The 23,185-nt window shown below is 46.9% G+C and overlaps 1 non-coding gene across 1 annotated transcript; it reads left to right on the top strand.

Moving 5' to 3' along the window:
* Positions 1–21,877: 21,877 nt before the first annotated feature.
* On the top strand, positions 21,878–21,984 carry LOC115834880. Its single transcript, XR_004029880.1, has one exon. It is a non-coding gene; the product is annotated as a U6 spliceosomal RNA (small nuclear RNA).
* The last annotated feature ends 1,201 nt before the right edge of the window (positions 21,985–23,185 follow it).

Below are 23,185 nucleotides of genomic sequence, written 5' to 3'. Positions count from 1 at the left end.
TTTCTAACACCTCCCACCCGGGATGCAGCCAAGAGTGGCTGCAGCCTAATTTTCTGCATGTAAACAATGACTTCAGTGATGCCCACGGGGCCCCTCTCTGGCCTTCTCCCCCTAGGAAACGACTGAGTTCTCGACGGCATCCCCTCCCACTCTGGAACCAAGGGCTCTGGGATGTTGACAGCCCCCACCACCTCTGAGAAGGGCAGGCCGTGGAAAACCATCTCCTCCCTTCCTTCCCCCTCTGCCTTTCCTAGCTGGGGCCTCTGCACAATGGAGCCGGGCCAGGCCCTGTTGCTGAGGGAACCAGCAGAGGGCCCGCCTCCTCCCCATAGAAATAACCCCAAGAGAGGAGTGAAGGATTCACTTGCCCTCATCTCCAGGCTTTGGAGAAGGGTAGGTGCCTGGCCAGCAGAGTGGCCACTGCTCACTGGCCCAGAGGAAGCAAGGCCACCAGCCTGATCCCACTTCTCCCTCCTGCCCATCTTCACTCCCCTCTCCTCAACCACAAGCCCCCACAAAATAGAGACCCCGGCTTTGCTCCCCTGCTGCAGGAAGGGAGAGCCACCGCCAGACACTGCCTGCCTGGTCCTCCTGTTCTGATCTCACCCGGTGCTTGGAATCAAAGAGGACCTGGATTCCCTCTCGGGATACGTGATCTTCTTTGGTTGTGACTCATTGTCTGTAAATGTTGCTGGAGATGAACCAGACCCCACCTGCTACCTGCAGCCGAGATGCTGCCAACAGACACAGAAAGGTGTGTGGCAGCCACCACCTGCCTCCTCTCTCCCAGCTCTGAAGGAGCCCACAGCTCCCATGGGATGAGGTCTTCATCATGGCTTTCGAGGCCTTCCTTAGAGCCTTTGGATCAGGGAAGCCTGCGCTAAACTGCACATTAGTGTCCATGACTCACCTTTGAAAAATACCCATAACCAGGCCCCACCCGACCCTGCAAATACAGATGCAGTTACTCTGGGCAGAGACTCAGAGCAAGGAGTTTTTTAAGTGCCCCGGGTCCTGGGCTGAGAGCACCTCGTGGCTGTCTCAGATGCTCTGGCTCACCTGAGATCCAGTAGCTTGTCCAAGTTCACATTGTTGGCAGGAGAGCTGGAGCAACAACACAGGATTCATGCCTTGAGCACGGCGTTCTATCATAGGATTTTTCTACTTAAAAAAGTAATTTGATAAAATTATTTTGGAAATGTATACAATACAGAAAGGTAAAAAGAAGTCAATTAAATCACCCCTAAACCTCAACACCCAGAGGTAAGCACTGTTAACATTGTGGGTTATGTTTTCATGTATTTTCAAATATTTAATGTGTAAAACAGGTCATACAGAACACACAGCTGTGCGTCCTGCCCATGCCCAGCCAAACTGACCATGTTTTTAGCAGGCTGTTGGCAAAGAGTGTCAAGAATATCTTAGAGCTGGGCATGGTCGCACGTACCTACAATCCCAGCTATTCAGATGGCCGAGGCAGGAGGATAGCTTGAGCCCAGGAGGTCAAGGCTGCAGTGAACTATAATTGCATCACTGCCCTCCAGCCTGGGCAACAGAGTGAGACCCTGTCTCTAAAATATATACATATATATTTTTAATTGACATTTTTCAGCCCACTAATTCCATTTCTAAGAATCTATTCTGGCTGGGCACAGTGGCTCACACCTGTAATCCCAGCACTTTGGGAGGCCGAGGCAGATGGTCACCTGAGGTCGGGAGTTCGAGACCAGCCTGGCCAACATGGTGAAACCCCGTCTCTACTAAAAATACAAAAAAATTAGCTGGGCATGGTGGCGGGCACCTGTAATCCCAGATACTCGGGAGGCTGAGGCAGGAGAATCACTTGAACCCGGGAGGCAGAGCTTGCAGTGAGCAAAGATCGCACCATTGCACTCCAGCCTGGGCAACAAGAGTGAAACTCCATCTCAAAAAACAAAGAATCTATCTTCCAAGAATGGTCAGATGTATGCAGAAAATTATTTACAGAGACTTTATTTTATTTTATTTATTTTCTGAGACAGGGTCTTGCTTTGTCACCCAAGCTAGAGTGCAGTGGTGCGATCGTAGCTCACTGGAACCTCGACTTCTTGGGCTCAAGCCATCCTCCCCATTCCTCCTGAAGCACTGGATTACAGGTGTGAGCCACTGTACCCAGCCAGCTTTCATTTTAATGTAATCTATAATAGCCAAAATTGCCAACCTCATAAATGTAAAAAGTTAGAGGAATCGTTTAATAAATTGTAGTTTTGCATGGAATACTTTGAGGTCATTAAAATCACATTTTCCAAAAATGTGTGATGTCTTGATAAACGTCCCCTCCCACTATTCCTCCCTCCATGTTTGCCTCGATGCTCAATGCCTGTAAGCACATGTTCCAGGAATATCCCTCCTCTGATCCCACTGTAACCCCTTTGAATGCTACGAGGCCAATTGATCTTTCTCTTCCAGATCACTCGTAGCATGTATTGTCAGTACCAAGTGTTTTGGGCGGTTTTTTCATTTTACTATTATTTATTATATACTACTTCTATTTGCTTCTCTGGCATGTATTTAAGAATATGTGTGTGAGGCTGGGCACAGTGACTCATGCCTGTAATCCCAGCACTTTGGGAGGCCAAGGCGGGCAGATCATCTGAGGTCAAGAGTTCAAGATCAGCCTGGCTAACATGGTAAAACCTCGTCTCTACTAAAAATACAAAAATTAGCCGGGTGTAGTGGCGTGCACCTGTAGTCCTAGCTACTCGGGAGGCTGAGACAGAAGAATCGGTTGAACCCGGGAGGCAGAGGTTGCAGTGAGCTGAAATCGCACCACTGCACTCTAGCCTGGGCAACAGAGTGAGATTCCGTCTCAATAAATAAATAAATAAATAAATAAAGAATGTGTGTGTGAGTACATTTGTGTCCATGTGTGATTGTGTATGTATTTATAAGAGAGAAAGAGAACTCAGAATTACCAACGGCTTGAGGGCTGGAAGTGTGACTTACACATCTTCATTTTTTGCCAGCTCTTCGGTTTCAGCATATCTTAAACTAAATTCATCTCCCTCAAATCTGTGCCAATGCCACAAAAACCTTATTTTTCTGTGTGCAAGACTTTCTAAACTGGCTCTTCCTCCTGCATTGCCAGTTTATTCGGTGATATCACCCTTTCTCCTTTGGGCCACCCAGATTTAAATATTTTGGAATTCCTGACCATGGAATCCTACCATTGTGTTTTTTTTAAGTCTTGTCACGCGTCTTTTTCTGTTCCGTTGCCACCATCGCAAGCAGCAATTTTCCATCACTTCAACTCTGTCTCCGCTGAGCCATCTGCTGGCAGCCTCTTGGCCCTTCAAACTATCTCGTGTTCAACCACTTGTTTCAGATATTTTTACCCCATCACTTCTCTGGCTAAAAAGCCACCAATGGCCACTTATAAACGGTCATTATTGAATGAAGTGCTAACTTCTTATCCTGGCACATGGGTCCCTCCTTAATTTGATCCCAACCCATCCATCTTCCTGGTTTTATTTATTTATTTATTTATTTAGAGATGGGGTCTCGCTATGTCGCCCAGGCTGGTCTCAAACTCCTGGGCTCAAGTGATCCTCCGGCCTCAGCCTCCCAAACTACTGGGATTACAGGCATGGGCCACCACACCTGGCCCTTCTTCCTGTTTTATATCACACAACTTCCTGACTAATATCCCAAGCTCCTGCCAAGCTGGTGTATGCGCCAACCCCAGAACACACCCTGTGTCCTCAGGCCTCCTCCACTTACTACTGACTGGTGAGATCTTGGATAATTTGCTTAACCATTTCCACCTTAACCCCTCATCTATAAAATGGGGATAGTGCTAATGATACCTTCTTGAACTCCTGGCCTCAAGCAATCCTCCCATCTAGGCTTCCCAGTGTGCTGGGATTACAGGCATGAGCCACCATGCCTGGAAACACCTTCTTTACAAGGATTGTGGTGAAAGCAAAGCAGATGCAGGAATGCAACAACTATCATTTATTTGCTCACAGTTTTGCAACTGGGGCTGAACAGGCAGGGAATGCTTGGCAGCTGAGGCGGATCAACAGGACTGGAGGATCTACGTCCACGTGGATCACTCGGAGTTGGTGACCTGGTGCTATTGGCTGGGAGTTCAGCTGGCACCATGGTCCTGGAGCCTCAACTGTCCTCCACTTGGACTTTCCAGGTGGCTTAGGGACTTCCCATAGCATGTCAGCTGGATCTTTCTAAGAGAGCGGAAGCAGAAATTGCCAGGCCTCTTAAGGGCTAGACCTAACTGGCAGAGCATAACTTCCATCACATCCTATTTGTCAAAGCCGTCATAGGCCAGCCCAGATCCCAGGGGGTGGAAAGATAGGCTCCACCTCTCCAAAAGGGAGTGGTAGGTGCACGGGAGGAAGGAAAAAATAATGACAGCCATCTTTGAGACAAGTCGCCACCTTAGGGTTTCTGCAGTCTTGTCTAGTGGAAGAGATGCTCAACAGTTTGCATTTACTGAACTCTTAAACTTGTTACTTTTGTCCCAAGATTGCTTGGATCGCTGCCACAAATCATGATTTGACTTTTTCCTCTTGCTGTGATTAGTCATGATATTCCAAGTAAATATTAAACTCTTTGAGGGCAAGACTCTTATCTACAGTAAACAATTTTTATTCCCCCCACAGAGATGTACACATCGTTAACTGTGAATATGCAGCATTTGACTTATTTTCAGCCCTAGCACTTGATTTATTGACAGCCGTAGTACACGGAAGGGAACACAAGAGTTGCTTTTATTGAATTTGTGTTGGGTAGGGAGGCTTTCTGGGCTCTGAGGAAGACTCAGAGAAACGGCTCCTTTGTTCTCCAGCCCTGCCCAGCCCACAGCCTTCCAGAAGGGAACGCTCAGTGAGGAGGCTGCAGACTGCCGAGGGCGTGTTGAGGAAATTCCATTCAAGACCCTCATTTCCGAAAGTGCTCTGTGATTAGCCCGGCTTTGTGCCAGCCCCAGTCCAGAGGCAGAGAGGCCAGCCCTTAGGTCACCAAAAGCACCAGGAAAATACAAATGCGGGCCCCTTTACAGCCCTGCACAGGAGGTTAAAGGATTTGCTTTGTAGTTTGTTTATCTCACAGACTGAAGCCAATTATCCCAATTACTAAAAAAAAAAAATAAAGTTTACTACAGATTGTATTTTTAAGTTCATTTAATCTCCAAAACATGCTGCTACACACAGTTTTCCTTTGGTTCCAACAAGTCACGCCCAGTCTCTGTGGCAGGGAAGGCAGCCCCTAAGGGTCACATGTCCAAGGGCCAGGGGAGGTCAGAGGTCACTTAATGGTTCCCAAATGCGCTGGCAAGTAGCCATAGATTTGAACTTTGCATTGTTGCTGCAGACCTAGTGCCTTCTTGGGAGGGGAGAGCTGGGGGAGCTATCTCTGCAGTTCAAAGGCAGCCGCTGCGGTTTCACTTCTCTTAAGGTTTCAGTCCTTGAATCCTAAACACAATCCCCACTGGCCTCCTATGCATGGGAGGTGGGGGGTTGGGACTTGGGATGGACATTCTGTGTAACCCAAAACTGCAAGCCCTGCAGCTTCACGGTGGCCTCGGAGCCGGGAGACCCTCAGGATCAGCATCAGAGGCTGAAAATACCTGTGACTATTTTCAGAAGCCCATGAGTGTTGACGCAGAATGCAGAAGGCCCAGACCAGCCAAGAGCTCCTCACCTCCAAGCCCAGTCAGGACTCTGGGATTCAGAAATGCACCCCAAGTTCTAGCCTTAACCACCAGCACAGTGGGTGTTTGCTAGACAGTGTGAGTTGAAAAGGAAGTCAAAGGTCCCAGATGGTATGGTCCCTTCAAATAAGCATCTCCACATATACCTGAAAATCTACCATAAGTATGATGTATATTTATATCTATTGACATGGAAAGATGTGTTAAGATACAGAAAATGCAAAATGCAAGCCACAGAATACACTTGGTTAGGCTGTAATCCCAGTGCTTTGGGAGGCCAAGGCGTGAGCATCACTTGAGACCAGGAGTTCAAGACCAGCCTGTCCAACATGGCGAAACCCCATCTCTACTAAAAATACAGAAGTTAATTGGGTGTGGTGGTGCACACCTGTAGTCCCAGCTACTTGGGAGGCTGAGGCATGAGAATCTCTTGAACCCAGGAGGCAGAGGTTGCAGTGAGTCGAGATTATGCCACTGCACTTGCACTCCAGCCTGGGCAACAGAGGGAGATCCCATCTCAAAAAAAAAGAAAAGAAAAAAAAAAGAAAAAGGTTATGCTCAGACTTTCAACTGTACAGGAGGTTCAATACAGTTGAACAGCCTCCAAGTTTTTCAAGGGTCAACTGTATTATATAGAATATGGTCCCAACTATATACAGGATGCACACACACCCCTACACATGGGAAAAATGTGGAAGAATGTACATAAAAATGTTACTAACAGTATCCTAAACAAGTAGGATTTCAAGTAATTTTTTTTCCTTTTTTTCTTTGCATTTTGGAATTTACTTACGCTACATATATATTCCTTATGTAATTTCTTCAAAGAAAATATCTCTAACATTCATACATAATTTCTTTTTTTTTTTTTTTTTTTTTGAGATGGAGTCTGGCTTTCTCCACCAGGCTAGAGTGCAGTGGCGCGATTTCGGCTCACTGCAAGCTCCGCCTCCCGGGTTCACACCATTCTCCTGCCTCAGCCTCCCAAGTAGCTGGGACTACAGGCGCCCGCTCCCACGCCTGGCTCATTTTTTGTATTTTCAGTAGAGACAAGGTTTCACCGTGTTAGCCAGGATGGTTTCGATCTCCTGACCTCGTGATCCACCCGCCCCGGCCTCCCAAAGTGCTAGGATTACAGGCGTGAGCCACTGCGCCCGGCCTACATAATTTCTTTAGTACAATGTTTTTCAAACTGTGATTTAGAAAACACCAGCATCATTAGCCTGGGCAACATGGCAAGACCCCATCTTTATAAAAAATAGAAAAATTAGCTGGGTGTCATAGCACACACCTGTAGTCTCTAGCTACTCAGGAGGCTGAGGTGGGAGGATCACTTGAGCCTGGGAGGCAGAGGTTGCAGTGAGTGGAGATAGCACCACAGCACTCCAGCCTGGGCAACAAAGTGAGTCCCTGCCTCAAAAAAAAAAAAAAAAAAAAAAAAAAAAAGGGCGGCCGGGCACAGTGGCTTACGCCTGTAATCCCAATACTTTGGGAGGCCAAGGCAGGCAGAACACCTGAGGTTGGGATTTCGACACCAGCCCTGACCAACATGGTGAAACTCCATCTCTACTAAAAACACAAAAATTAACTGGGCATCGTGGCATCCACCTGTAATCCCAGCTACTAGAGAGACTGAGGCAGGAGAATCGCTTGAACCCGGGAGGTGGAGATTGCAGTGAGCCGAGATTTCACCATTGCACTCCAGCATGGGCAACAAGAAGGAAACTCCATCTCAAAAAGAAAAAGAAAAAGAAAAGAAAACACTAGCCTCAGGCTTAGAAATTTTGCTGAAAATGAAGAATGAAGATTTTCTAGGCACTACTCAGACCTGTTAAATGAGAATCTTGGAGGCTTCGGGAGAGCCGAGGAAGGGTGTTCTTTTTTTGTTTTGTTTTGTTTTTGTTTTGTTTTGTTTTTCTTAATTGAGACTGAATCTGGCTGCGACGCCCAGGCTGGAGTGCAATGGCACAATCTCAGCTCACTGCAACCTCTGCTTCCCAGATTCAAGCAATTCTCCTGCCTCAGCCTTCCAAGTAGCTGGGAATACAAGCACGTGCCACTATGCCCAGCTAATTTTTGTATTTTTAGTAGAGACGGGGTTTCACCATGTTGGCCAGGCTGGTCTTTAACTCCTGACCTCAAATGATCCGCCTGCCTCGGCGTCCCAAAGTGCTGAGATTACGGGCGTGAACCACCACACCTGGCCCAAGGAAGGTATTTTTTTTTTTCAACACCCTCTTCAGGCAGTTCTAAAGTAATTCGATCCACCTGTTAGGGACTAAATGTTTGTGTCCCTCCCCGGCAAATTCAAAGGTTGAAATCCCTACCCCCAAGGTAGAAGGTAGAGCCTTTGGGAGGTGATTATGCCATGAGTGGAGCTTTGGGAATGGGATTAGTTCACTTATAAAAGGAAGACCCCAGAGAAGTCAGCATCTGCAACCTGGAAGAGAGACCTCACCAGAACCTGACCACGCTGGTACCCTAATCTCAGACTTCCAGCCTCCAGACCTGTGAGAAACAAAATTCTGTTGTTTTATAAGCCATGCCATCTATGGTACTTGGTTATAGCAGCCTGCACCATCTGAGTGGATGTTTGCTTTCTTTAAAGTTTCTTTGGCCGGGCGTGGTGGCTCACGCCTGTAATCTCAGCGCTTTGGGAGGCCAAGGGTGGTGGTGGATCACTTGAGGTCAGGAGTTCAAGACCAGCCTGGGCAAAATGGTGAAACCCTCTCTCTACTAAAAATACAAAAATTAGGCAAGTGTGGTGGTGCACACCTGTAATCCCAGCTACTTGGGAGGCTGAGGCAGGAGAATCACTTGAACCCGGGAGACAGAGGTTGCAGTGAGCCGAGATTGTGCTGCCACTCTCCAGCCTAGGTGACAGAGCAAAACTCCATCTCAAAAAAAAAATGTGACCACTCAACCCCTCTGTCCCAGCCTTGCTGTCCCTGCTGGTCCTTCCCCACTCCCTCCTTCTTATATGTGCCCAGGAACCAGAAATAGCCTATCAACCCTGAAGGAGTCTAGCAGGCCTTGCCCCTTACCACCAGTCCCCAGCAGATCTTCCCAGAATCATTGTCCTCTCCCTTCCCCTTGTTCTGTTTTCTCCTTCACTTTCCTAAGCTCTTTGGCTAGGACTGGCTGCAGAAGTTGATTTGCATAATTATTTAACCCTGGTAAGAACGAAAGCTGTAAACCAAATTAGGTATGCCAGCAGGTAGCAGGTATAAAAGAAGAATCACGGGGTACATGTGACCCTTGTCCTTGCTTCTCGTGATCCTAGGTAAGTTATTTAACCTCTGTAAGCCTCCGTGTACTCAGCTGTGAAATGGGGATAGTCACACCTGTTCACGGAGTTGTTGTTAAGTTTAAAAATAAAATCAGCTTTGGGAGGCCAAGGTGGGCGGATCACGAGGTCAGGGATTCAAGACCAGCCTGGCCCACATGGTGAAACCCCATTTCTACTAAAAATACAAAAATTAGCTGCACGTGGTGACAGGCACCTGTAACCCCAGCTACTCGGGAGGCTGAGGCAGGAGAATTGCTTGAACCCGGGAGGCGGAGATTGCAGTGAGCCGAGATCGTGCCACTGCACTGCAGCCTGGGCAAAAGAGTGAGACTCAATCTCAAAAAATAAATAAAATTAAAAATAAAAATGAAATCCATATCTATGCAAAGCACCTAGTGCCTGCATGGTAGGCACCATGGATCACATGGCTGCTAAAGTAGCTATTACCAACCTGAATCAAATAACCCTTAGGAAAAAAGATATGAGGCACATTCTCAAACTCCCCCATTAGTAATAATAAACTTTATTAAGTCTTCTCCCCAGATTTTCCAAGTTAGTCCCTCTCAGGTTAAGGCCCAGGAAAGTGACGTTTGGCAGCCACTCGAGATAACTCTGATCACACTTTGAGAAACTCTAGTCTAAGGCTTTGATGAGCAAGACAGAAATAACTGCAGTTACTGAGTTCTCCTACTTAGTTTATTACTAAGCAATCAGCCATTTGTATTGCACAACATCACAGTTGGCTAAGGTTTGGTTGATCTAAGCTGGGCCCAGCCAGGCTTGGTTCCAAGCTGGGGTTTGCCTCCAGGTGTGTTCCATATGTCCCTCATCCTTCCTGGACCAGCAGTTCCCCAAAGCACGTTCCTCTCACGTCACCACTGCTAACATTCCACCAGGCAAGCAAGTACAAGCCATGCCCAACATCCATTGGGAGAAGGAATGAATATTGTAACATACCTCAGAAGCATAAAGAAAAATTGGCCAGGCATGGTGGCGGGCGCCTGTAGTCCTAGCTGCTCAGGAGACTGAGGCAGGAGAATTGCTTGAACCCGGAGGCGGAGATTGCAGTGAGCCAGGATCACGGCACTGTACTCCAGCCTGGGCAACAGAGCAACACTCCGTCTCAAATAAATAAATGCTTGCTTCTGCAAATCAGGAATCAGCACGCTATAGCCTGCAGGCAAATCTGGCCTGCAGCCTGTTTTTGTACTATCCACAAGTTAGGAATGGCTTTTCCATTTTTTACGGCTTGTAAAGAAAAACAAAATGAACATGCAGCAGAGACCATATGTGGCCCACAAAGCCTAAAAAATTTATTACCTGGCACTTTAAGGAAAAAGTTTGTTGATCTCTGCTATTTGCCATCAAAAAGTCAAGGGTTTTTTCTGTCCTTTGCCTTCCTGCACAAATAGAGGTGGGTGGTTTCATATTTTTGTTTGTTTTTAAGTTAAAGGGGATTTAAAGATGTTTCTAAGCATGGAACAGAAGCCAGTGGCGATAAAGGACGGGAGCAGTTGGAAAAACAGAAGAGAAGGATGTTAATTAAAGGAGAATGGTCTTGAAGAAGAATGGTTTGAAGAAGCAAGTGGAGGGGAGGAAAAATATATTTTCCCCTGCCATCTTACATTCATGGCAGCAGCCCCTATAACAAAAGAGAAAAGCATACAAATGTATTTAATATAACTTTACCATGGCATGAGGCCTTCAGAAGAAAACAAAAACCCAGGGCGGGTGCAGTGGCTCACGCCTGTAATCCCAACACTTTGGGTGGCCGAGGTGGGCGGATCACGAGGTCAGGAGTTTGAGACCAGCCTGGCCAACATGGTGAAACCCTGTCTCTACTAAAAATACAAAAATTAGCTGGGTGTCGTGGCACACGCCTGTAGTCCCAGCTACTTAGGAGGCTGAGGCAGGAGAATTGCTTGAACTCGAGAGGCAGAGGTTGCAGTGAGTCGAGATTGCGCCACTGCACTCCAGCCTGGCAACAGCGAGACTCCGTCTCGAAAAAAAGAAAAAAAAAGAAAATGAAAACCTAACGAAACAGTTAAACCTGAATATTTTAATGCTAGATTTGATGAAGGGTATAGTCGTGGAGAAATATGAGGTAGCAAAAAATGTGATCTAATGGCAATAAACTGGGGAAGGCTTGGCAAGCTTGTTCAGATTCTCTGCCTCCCTGGGTCTTCAGAGATGAAGATGCTCTTGTTCTCTGTGTAGAAGGAGGGTACCTGTTACATGAGGATTTCATGACCTGCTTCGGGGAAAGGTCAGAAAATCCTTCCTAGGTGTTACATAACCTGCTTCAGGGAAAAAGCAGAGAAAGTCAGATCTTCCTGCACAAACTCTTTTTTTTTAATTAACTTTTTTTTTTTAGAGATAAGGTCTTGCTCTGTTGCCCAGGCTGGAGTGCAGTGGCACCATCATGACTCACTGCAGTCCCAAGCTCCTGGGCTCAACCCATCCTCCCACTGCAGCTTCCTGGGCAGCTGGAGCTACAGATGTACCACTGTGCCCAGCTAATTTTTAAATTTTTTGTAAAGATGGGCATCTCACTATGTTGCCCAGGCTAGTCTTAAACTCCTGGCCTCAAGCAATTCTCCCACCCTGGCCTCCCAAAGCACAGGGATTACAGGCACACACCACCGCACCCGGCCCACACATTATTTCAGCTTAAAATATTTGAGGGTAGAATGTCCTGAATCCCATCAAAGGGACACCTCTTTCTCTAAGGCTGGTGGAAATGGCTTAGGATCTTGTCCAATGGAGAAGACGCTGGGATGGGAGGAGTGGGATAAAGGTGCGATGGGCCTGTCAAGAAGAAAAGGAAAGCCGGACGCTGTGGCTCATGCCTGTAATCCCACCACTTAGGGAGGCCAAGGCGGGCAGATCACCTGAGGTCAGGAGTTTGAGACCAGCCTGGCCAACATGGTGAAACCCCATCTCTATTAAAAATACCAAATTAGACCAGCCTGCACAACATCGTGAAACCCCATCTCTACTAAAAATATAAAAAATTAGCCGGGTGTGGTGGTGAGCACCTGTAATCCTGGCTGCTCAGGAGGCTGAGGCAGGAGAATCGCTTGAACCTGGGAGGCGGAGGTTGCAGTGAGCCAAGATCGTGCCATTGCACTCCAGCCTGGGCAACAAGGGCGAAACTCCATCTCAAAAAAAAAAAAAAAAATACAAAATTAGCTGGGCATAGTGGCATATGACTGTAGTCCCGGCTACTTGAGAGGCTGAGGTAGGAGAGTTGCTTGAACCCAGGAGGCAGAGGTTGCAGTGAGCTGACATCACGCCATTGCACTCCAGCCTGGGCGAGAAGAGCAAAACTGTCTCAAGAAAGAAGAAAAGGAGAGGAAGCCAACAAAGGCAGGCAAAGACAGGACTGTCCATGGGGCAGTGGTGCCCACCTACTGGGGGTCAGGAAAACCTGCCAAAGACTTGCAAATGGGCAAGAGAATCCTGGTGACCTTGTAGTAGAGTGCCCGGTGTTTCTAGAGGGCCTTCCAGGAATGATCTGACTCCAGAAGCATGTGTCTTGGCTTGTTTGTGATTGGCTAAGCTATTTAACAATTCTGTAGGGATAAAGTTGTAGAAAACTGACAACATAAATTTTCCTTGTCCATCGGAACGCACAGATTCCTGTTCATAGCAATGCAAAGGAATCATGTCTTTACAGAATAAAAATCTCTAAATTAAATTCTCAATTGAACCAATTTTAGCAGCTTACTGGTTTCCACATTCACCAATGAATTAAAATCTTTGACACATGTTCATTTTGTATTTGCATGAGTCAAGATTTTACTTTTTTGAAAACTAGAATTTAGCATAGGTCTTTTAAAAACAACAGTAGGCCAGGTGCAGTGACTCACACCTGTAATCCCAGCACTTTGGGAGGCCGAGGCGGGTGGATCACCTGAGGTCATGAGTTTGAGACCAGCCTGGCCAACATGGTGAAACCCCGTTTCTACTAAAAATACAAAAATTAGCCGGGCGTGGTGGTACGCACCAGTAATCCCAGCTACTCGGGAGGCTGAGGCAGGAGAATTGCTTGAACCTGGGAGGCCAAGTTTGCAGTAAGCTGAGATCACACGACTGCACTCCAGCCTGGGCAACAGAGCGAGACTCCATCTCAAAATGGAAAATAAATAAAAAGTAAAGAGAAAACAGAAAAAAAAAATTTTTTTAAAGACAAAGAGTCTTGGAGATTAAAAACAAAACACAAAAGATAAGATGGGGCCAAGTGTGATAGCTCATGCCTGTAATCCCAACACTTTGGGAGGCCAAGGCAGGAAGATCACTTGAGGCCAGGAGTTTAAGAGCAGCCTGAGCAGCATAGTGAGACCCCATCTCGGCTAAAAATTTAAAAATTAGCCAGATGTGGTGGCACGTGCCTGTTGTACCAACTACTTAGGAAGCTGAGGCAAGAGGATTGCTTGAGCACAGGAGGTCGAAGCTGCAGTGAGCCCTGATAGTGCCACTGCACTCCAGCCTGGGTAACAGAGTGAGACCCTGTCTCAAAAACAAAAAGGTGGCCGGGCACGGTGGCTCACGCCTGTAATCCCAGCACTTTGAGAGGCCAAGGTGGACGGGTCACGAGGTCAGGAGATCGAGACTATGGTGAAACCCCGTCTCTACTAAAACTACAAAAAAATTAGCCGGGCGCAGTGGCCGGCGCCTGTAGTCCCAGCTACTCGGGAGGCTGAGGCAGGAGAATGGCGTGAACCCAGAAAGCGGAGCTTGCAGTGAGCCGAGATCGCGCCACTGCACTCCAGCCTGGGCGACAGACCGAGACTCAGTCTCAAAAAAACAAAAAAAGCAACAACAACAACAACAACAAAAAAAACATGTGATTTTTAAGGTTTAATAGGCCGGGCAGCCTCCTTCCACAAGCACTGTGTGTGCCACACATTGCCTAGGAATTAAGAAAACTACAATTTAGGGCCGGGCGCGGTGGCTCACGCTTGTAATCCCAGCACTTTGGGAGGCCGAGGCGGGCGGATCACGAGGTCAGGAGATCGAGACCACGGTGAAACCCCGTCTCTACTAAAAATACAAAAAAATTAGCCGGGCATGGTGGCGGGCGCCTGTAGTCCCAGCTACTCGGAGAGGCTGAGGCAGGAGAATTGTTTGAACCCGGGAGGCGGAGCTTGCAGTGAGCCGAGACTTCGCCACTGCACACCAGCCTGGGCCACAGAGCGAGACTCCGTCTCAAAAAAAAAGAAAACTACAATTTGCACATTGCTTTCTCAGCCGTAGGAGCTGTTTTTCAACCCTGTGAGTTTACAAAACTGATAGTAATGATTCCTGCACAGACATGCAAATGAATTTTGTCCAGTTGAGGTGCAATTGATCCCAACCTGCTACCACCACCACCTCTGAAGCCAGTTTTGCCTCTATTAATAAAGGCACTCAGCGTTCCTAATTGACTATATATTTATGTGTCTTGCTGTTCAGCGTCTCCTTCGAATTGGTTTTTAAAGCTTTACTGGCTCCCCCATTAATTAATGAGTAAAATAAAATCTTTGACACATATCTATTTTATAGCTGTATGAAACTCAATTCATTTTTTAAATGATTTTACAATGTTTTTAAACAAAGAATCTGTCAGGAGTCTCTCTGAACCTATTCTGGTTCAGGAGGCTGCCTGATTCGCAAATTTAAAGAAAAAAATTCTCTGTTGGCCGGGCGCAGTGGCTCATGCCTGTAATCCCAGCACTTTGGGAGGCCGAGGTGGGCGGATCATGAGGTCAGGAGTTCGAGACCAGCTTGGCCAACATGGTGAAACCCCATCTCTACTAAAAATACAAAAATTAGCTGGGCATAGTGGCGGGCGCCTGTAGTCCCAGATACTCGGGAGGCTGAGGCAGGAGAATCGCTTGAACTCGGGAGGCAGTGGTTGCAGTGAGCCGAGGTTGCACCAGTGCACTCCAGCCTGGGTGACAGAAAGAGACTCCGTCTCAAAAAAAAAAAAAAAAAAAAAAAAATCTGTCAACTACATCTAAGGTATCTCATTAACGAGTCACTACAGCCTTGTGAGGAGATTTCGACTGCCATTGTTATACCCCCATTTTGAGGATGACATAATTGAGGCACCGAGATCTTAAGGTCACATTAGCAGAGAATAGCAGAGTCAAGGCTGGGACTTGGGAGTTTCTGACTCCAAGTCTCCTGTCCTTTCCACTGTTAAGTTAAAAAACAAAAACAAAAAACCACCCCAGGGATATAACTTCTTGGCCTGCCAAAAGTAGACAGCATTGGAAATTAATAAGACTGCAGCTGAGGAAAAGTACCAACAAGAAACTGGTATCTACTTATTTTTTTCTTCTCTAATAGGTTCACCAAACCCAAATTCTCAAAACCTGAATGTCTCACAAGTACTTTCCAAAGTCTTTTTTTTTTTTTTTTTTTTTGAGACAGGATCTTGCTCTGTCATCCAGCCTGGAGTGCAGTGGCACATCATAGCTCACTGCAGCCTTGACCTCTCAGGCTCAAGCGATCCTCTCACCTCAGCCTCCCTAGTAGCAGGGAATATAGGAGGATGCCACCACTGCCAGCTAATTTTTTTTATTTTTGTAGAGACAAGGTTACGCCATGTTGCCCAGGCTGGGCTCGAACTCCTGGACTCAAGTGATCCCTCCTGCCTCAACTTCCTAAAGTGCTGGGATTATGGGTGGGAGCCACTGCACCTGGCATTCAAAGTCTTACTGTTTTGTTTCCACTACAAATAAACCCCCCTCCGACGTATGTTAGCATTTTGGGTTACTTCACTCAGAAGGGCTCTGCATTTTTCTCAGTGTGTTCACTTCTTTTCCATGAGAAGCCCAAGATTTAATGAGCACCTTAGGAGGATAAGCCAGACATTGTGCAGGACAAACACTTCACACATCCCATCTACAGGACAGCCCGTAATCTCTACTGCCCTTCAGTCAGCAAATATTAATTACAGAAGAGTAATAATGTTAGCAACCCAAATATGAAAACGGGCTGGGTGTGGTGGCTCACATCTGTAATCCCAGCACTTTGGGAGGGCGAGGCAGGTGGATCACTTGAGGTCAGGAGCTCGAGACCAGCCTGGCCAACATGGTGAAATACTGTCTCTACTAAAAATACAAAAATTAGCCAGTCGTGGTGGTGGGCACCTGTAGTCCCAGCTACTCAGGAGGCTGAGACAGGAGCATTGCTTGAGCCTGGAAGGCGGAAGTTGCAGTGACCCAAGATCGCACCACTGCACTCCAGCCTGGACAATAAAGCAAGACTCCACCTCCAAAAAACAAATATGAAAATGAACAAAGCAACAGAGGAGCTCTCTGTCAACTCGCGGGGTTTAACAGAGAGGCTCACAGACGACTGCAGTCCACTAAGCCAACCAAGGGTTGGTGGGAGCATGAGGGATCTCATCATTGAAAAGAATCATTGAAAGCTTAATAGAGCTAGAGTTTATGTTGAGACTTGAAGAATAGGTAGAAATTTGCCTAGTAAATAAGGAGATGTCAGGGTGGGTGTGGTGGCTCATGCCTATAATCCCAGCACTTTGGGAGGCTGAGGCAGGCAGATTACCTGAGGTCAGGAGTTCGAGACCAGCCTGGCCAACATGATGAAACCTCGTCTCTACTAAAAATACAAAAATCAGGCCGGGCATGGCGGCTCATGCCTATAATCCCAGCACTTTGGGAGGCCGAGGTGGGCGGACCACAAGGTCAGAAGTTCAAGACCAGCCTAGCCAATGTGGTGAAACCCTGTCTTTACTAAAAATACAAAAATTAGCTAGGCATGGTGGGGCACACCTGTAATCCCAGCTACTGGGGAGGCTGAGGCAGGAGAATTGCTTGAACCAGGACCCGGGAGGTGGAGATTGCAGTGAGCTGAGATTGAGCCACTGCACTCCAGCCTGGGAGACACAGCGAGACTCCGTCTAAAAAAAAAAAAAAAAAATTAGCCAGGTGTGGTGGCACATGCCTGTAATCCCAGCTACTCGAGAGGCTGACACAGAAGAATCATTTGAACCCGGGAGGCAGAGGTTACAATTGCACTCCAGCCTGGGCGACAAGAGCAAAACTCAGTCTCAAAAAAATAAAAATAAAAAAGAAAGAGGAAGAGAGAGCACAGGGTATTTAGGAGGCAGAAACAGCCCAGAGTGGCTGCAACAATTGATAGGTAGGGGAGACTCTGAATGTGAAACTAGACATGTTCAGGAACAGGTCATGGCAGGCCAAGAGGAGGAAGCGTCTCTGCAGACAAACATGAAGTGAGGCTGAAGCAAGGGCTGAGCATACGTCCTGCACAAAAGTTCACACAGGATACCTGCCAAGGAGGGAAAGGTGCCTTCAAGAATACAGTCATGGCTGAGCGCAGTGGCTCACGCCTGTAATCCCAGCACTTCGGGAGGCTGAGGAGGGCAGATTATGAGGTCAGGAGTTCAAGACCAGCCTGGCCAACATGGTGAAACCCTGTCTCTACTAAAAATACAAAAATTAGCTGGGTGTGGTGGCGCTTGCCTACAAACCCAGCTACTCGGGAGGCTGAGGCAGGATAATTGCTTGATCCTGGACCCCAGTTGCAGTGAACCGAGATCGCGCCACTGCACTCCATCTCAAAAAAAAAAAAAAAAGAATACAGTCATATCCTGTAACTGAATCAACACCAGGCCCATCTTAACTTCCCACCCACACCCAAACCCACGATAGGTTCCACGGTACTCAGGGCAGATATGCAGGTGAATGGAAGCTAAGAAATTGATTTGTACAGTTGTAAATATTTTCTGTCACTGGATTATTTCTTTGTGATCTGAGGTCTCCAATCTTTTTTTGAGACAGAGTCTCGCTGTGTCACGCAGGCTGGAGTGCAGTGGCGCGATCTCGGCTCACTGCAAGCTCCGCCTCCCAGGTTCATGCCATTCTCCTGCCTCAGCCTCCCGAGTAGCTGGGACTACAGGCGCCCGCCACCACGCCCGGCTAATTTTTGTATTTTTAGTAGAGACGGGGTTTCACCATGTTAGTCAGGATGGTGAGGTCTCCAATCTTTTGCTATGATATTTTAGGTTGGGAAAGAAGAGGGAACATGTTCTGTGAACCTGAAGGAGAGATATTGTCCTAACAAAGCAAACTGGTACATGTAGCGACGTGAGGCTGGGCAAAGTGGCTCACACCTGTAATCCTAACACTTTAGGAGGCCAAGGCAGGAAGATCGCTTAAAACCAGGAGTTAAAGACCAGCCTGGGCAATGTAGCATGACCCTGTCTCTATAATTTTTTTTTTTTTTTAATTAGCTGGGTGTGGTGGTGCATGCCTGTAGTCCCAGCTACTCGGGAGACTGAGGTAGGATTGTTGCTTGAGCCCGGGAGGGCAAGGCTGCAGTGAGCTGTGATCACACCACTGCACTCCAGCCTGGGTGACAGAAAAAAAAAAAAAATTAAGGGGAATGGATGTTTTTGCCATCCATTTATCAAGGTCTTTGGGATGCTAATTGGCGGGATGCAGATGGCCCCCTTCTGAGCAGTGTTTCTGGAGACCTCTCAGGCCATAGTTCAGTGAGCAGTGCTTCTTTGCTTCTTTTCCCTCCGCCCATCTGCCATTGCCCAACCTCCCTGCCATCCCTCCCCACCTCTCACCCTTCAGAGAGCAGAGAAGTTGGTAGTTGGAATATTTGCTTCACTGACATCCTCATCTTTCGGAGGTCCTGGGGAAGCATGTGCAGAGATAAAAAGAAGAAATTAATCTGTTCTCAAGAGAGGGTCTGCCTCAGCTGGCTGACAGCTTAATCTCCCCAGGGTTCTTAAACATTCCTTTTATTTTAATGTGCTGGCTTTTTATAAAATACTGTTGAAAAGAAACAGAATTTTGGATAATTGGGCAGTAGCAACATCTTTTAAAGGAAAACGGATACAGTCTATTAACGGTATCTGTAATAAACACCTTAGGGAACAGCTCATTAATTTTTAGCAACAGGAGCCATTTAGTCCTATATCCTCTCCTTAACCAAATTCTTGCTTCTTGATTTTTTTTCTCCCGTTGATTTTGATGTAAAAAGGAAAGGGAGGACTTGCTCCTCTATGCGTGCCCATCTCTCTATAGAGCATCTTTGGGGCCCCAGGACCACCTAAATGTTGGGGGTTATGTTATCATTGGAGCCACCAAGCTCATCCCTGATGCCATCCTTATCACCACATCCCATTGCCCCTTGTCTCTTTTTTTTTTTTTTTTAAGATGGAGTCTCACTCCATTGCCCAGGCTAGAGTGCAGTGGTGTGATCTCGGCTCACTGCAACCTCTGCCTCCCGGGTTCAAGCGATTCTCCTGCCTCAGCCTCCCGAGTAGCTGGGATTACAGGCACCCGCCACCATGCCCAGCTAATTTTTGTATTCTTCATACAGGCGGGTTTTCGCCGCGTTGACCAGGCTGGTCTCAGACTCTTGACCTCAGGTGATCCACCCACCTCGGCCTCCCAAAGTGCTAGGCGTGAGCCACTGCGCCCAGCCGCCCCACGTCTCTTCTCAGAACATCTCTGAAGTGATTTTTCAGTGATTTTCCATGCCCCACTCATCTGAACTTGAATCCCGCATTTCTCTGTGCCAGCCTACATTTGTTGTCCTCACAAGATTAAAGGTTCTTGACTGCACCTGCTATGCCTCTATTTCATCCAGCCCAATGTCTGACTCTCAGAAGGTTGTGTTAATTTTCCATTGCTGCATGACAAATTATCACTGCCGGGCATGGTGGTGCGCACCTGTAGCCCCAGCTACTCAGGGTCTGAGGCCAGAGGATGTCTTGAGCCCAGGAGTTCTGGACCTTAGCGCGCTATGCCAATCAGATGTCTGCACTAATTTTGGCATCGGCATGGTGACCTCTCGGCAGTGAGGGACCACTAGGTTGCCTAAGAAGGGGTGAATCAGCACCGGCCAGAAACGGAGCAGGTCAGAACTCCCATGCTGATCAGCAGTGGGAACGTGCCTGAAAATAGCCACCGCACTCCAGACTGGGTAACATAGTGAGACCCCTTCTCTGAAACAAAATAAAAATAAATTACCACAAACACCGAATAGGTGTTGAAACCAGCGCCTATTTTAAACTCACAGTTTTGTAGGTCAGAAGTCTGGGCAGGCCCATGTGGGTTCTCTGCTCTGGTATCACAAGGCTAAAACCAAGACGCTGGCTAGGCTGGACTCTAGGGAAGAAGCTGCTTCCAAGTTCATTCAGCTTGTTGGCAAAATTTAGTTCTGTGCAGCTGTGAGACTGAGGTCCCTGCTACCTTGTGGGCTGTCAGCCATGGGTCACTCTCATCTCCTAGAAGCTGCTCTTTGGTCCTTACCTGTGACCTCCTCCATCTTCAAGGTGCATCAAATTCTTATGCTTTCAATCTCTCTGACCTCCCTTTTTGCCATCAACTGGATAAAACTCTCTGTTTGTAATGGATTTGTGATTAGATTAGCCCCCCCACACGAAAGTCCCCCTTTGATTAACTCTGAATCAACCGATTAGTGACCTTAATGACATCTGCAAAATCACTTTTTGCCAGATAATGGAGCCTAATCAGGGTATTCCTAGACCATGGGATGAGAACAAGACATTTCATGAATGGGGTCACTTTAGGATTTTTCCTACCACAAGTGTCTCGGAATATATGCAAGAGCAAGAATTACTGGGGTAGAATGATCTCCACCCAAGCAATTTCTGTCTACTGTCCTTTCTATGACAAATCCTGACCTGGCCCATGACCGGCTGACAACTGTGTAGACCTAACTGGATGCCATGATCCCAACTGGGTACCTCATGTACACAGTAGAGGGAGCCAAGTGACACCAACACCCACAGCTGGTTCCCTCTGGGAAGTCCAAGGGTTATCTAATGCACTAGCCCCTCAGGCACACTCAGAAACTGCTCTCCTAAATTGGGACAGAGATCATTCGTGATCCTTTAGCTTTAAAAGACACAATTTCACCTTCCCTAAACTCATCCCCTAGAGCCTAGACTCTAGACTGGTCTAGGGTCCTTTGCTTGATAGTAAATCTTTTCCATTCACCCCTCAATCCTTGGTTTCTTAGTCTTTTAAATTATATTTTGTAGCTGGGTGTGGTGGCTCACACCTGTAATCCCAGCACTTTGGGAGGCTGAGGCTGGCAGGATCACCTGAGGTTGGGAGTTCAAGACTAGCCTGACCAACATGGAGAAACCCCATCTCTACTAAAAATATAAAATTAGCTGGGCGTGGTGGCGCATGCCTGTAATCCCAGCTACTCAGGAGGCTGAGACAGGAGAATTGCTTGAACCTGAGAGGTGGAGGTTGTGGTGAGCCGAGATCACACCACTGCACTCCAGCCTGGGCAACAACAGCGAAACTCCGACTCAAAAAAAAAAAAAAAGTTTATATTTTGTTTGTTGGACCAGAGATCTCCCTGCTCTTGGATCTGGTGTCCTTACCCATTGTTGCATACCCTCCCCTGCACCCACAGCTCCCTTCCTTCTCCTCTCTGCAGCTCCCAAAAGCCTTTCTTCTTCTCTACCTACAGGTGTGAGAACCTCCACTCCCCACCCCAGATGCCCCTATTTCTGTGTCTTGCCACAGATCTCTCTTGCTAACTCTGTATGTCAAATGCCTGGCACATGGCGGCCTTCAGTTTATATCCTCAAATTGACTAAATGATTGAATGTATGAATGAATTGGTGAGTTGGGTCATCTATTACTCTATCAGCACCACGGGACTGCCTCTCTGTTTATAGGATCATTCATTCGTTTATCCCTAGGAATACGAAGATAAATGTGAATAGGATAAACATTTTTCCTAGGCTGTTGAAGAATTTGTGCTCAGTATAAGATCTGGGGCATTTCATCCCTTTGGGTTAAGTTTTCTGAGCCCAAAAATGTCTTTAAAAATCAACTTCTGTGCTTGCTTTGGCAGCACATATACCAAAATTGGAACAATATGGAGAAGATTCGCATGGCCCCTTTGTAAGGATGACACGCAAATTCATGAGGCATCCCATAGTTTAAAATAGTAAAGTAAATCAACTTCTAGAAGCACAAGCTACTGTCAAATTTAATCATTAATACTGCAGGTCTGCCAATCCAAAGAGTGATCGAATTTCTTTCTTTTGTGAAATACAGCATTCTCTTTGTTTTTCACTAAAAGAGACACTTAAATTTGCTTCCCACCAGGTCTGAAGCTGGTGCCTAATGTGGCTGAAAATGTTATTGAGCCCAGTGAGGAAATCCAATGCCCTCGGGCTGCCGGGCTGAATGGCAGCCCTGTTTCCAAGGGCATCCTCCTTTGTCTGCCTGGAGTCTCAAATGACATGTTTGGACACAAAGCCTCTTAGGTAGAAATTACTACATTTGCAGGCATTCCTAATTTGCAGCTAGGTTTATTATTTCAAAGTCTTTTATCACGATTAGACTTCAATGAGCTTTTACAGCTGAGCGGCAACCCTCGTTTGGAAATGTTTTATTATGCTGTTTATTGGTTTTCTCATTTATCTTTCTTTTTTAAGGTCTCCTCTTTGAAAGACAGCCATCTGCGTTGAAATTTTCCAGGGAGGATTTTACTCTCTTCCCATCAAAGTCATTTTGTAACCTCTCTGAGATACTTATCATTATGAGTTTAAAACCTTTCTATGTGAAGACAGCAGAGAGGAGATTGCTGACAGGGCCTAGGAAAGCCAGAATCCTTGTGGAGCCGGGGGAAAGAGAGGCCATTTTCCTAATGATTATTATTCTTAGGCTGGAGATTAAGTAGTTCCTTATATAGGCAGCTTTAGGCCAAGGAACTCTGGAGCATAGGAATCATAGGAGAGCAGGTGTGTTTCCCCCACTCACTAACTGCATTGATTATATTTTATTATGATTATGATTATGATTTTTTTTTAAACTGAGTTTCGCTCTTGTTGCCCAGGCTGGAGTGCAATGGTGCAGTCTCGGCTCACTGCAACCACCGCCCCCTGGGTTCAAGCAATTCTCCTGCCTCCCCCTCCTAAGTAGCTGGGATTATAGGTGTGCACCACCACACCCAGCTAAACCCCACATGGAGATGGGGTTTCTCCATGTTGGTCAGGCTGGTCTCGAACTCCCAACCTCAGGTGATCCACCCGCCTCGGCCTCCCAAAGTACTGGGATCACAGGCACACCTGGCCAATTTTATTATATTCTTTTCTCTCTCTCTCTCTATTTTCTCTTTCTTTCTTTCTCTCTCTCTCT

Source organism: Nomascus leucogenys, chromosome 4 (assembly GCF_006542625.1).
Source record: "Nomascus leucogenys isolate Asia chromosome 4, Asia_NLE_v1, whole genome shotgun sequence".
Classification (NCBI taxonomy): Eukaryota; Metazoa; Chordata; class Mammalia; order Primates; family Hylobatidae; genus Nomascus; species Nomascus leucogenys.
This window is presented reverse-complemented; position numbering and strand designations above follow the sequence as displayed.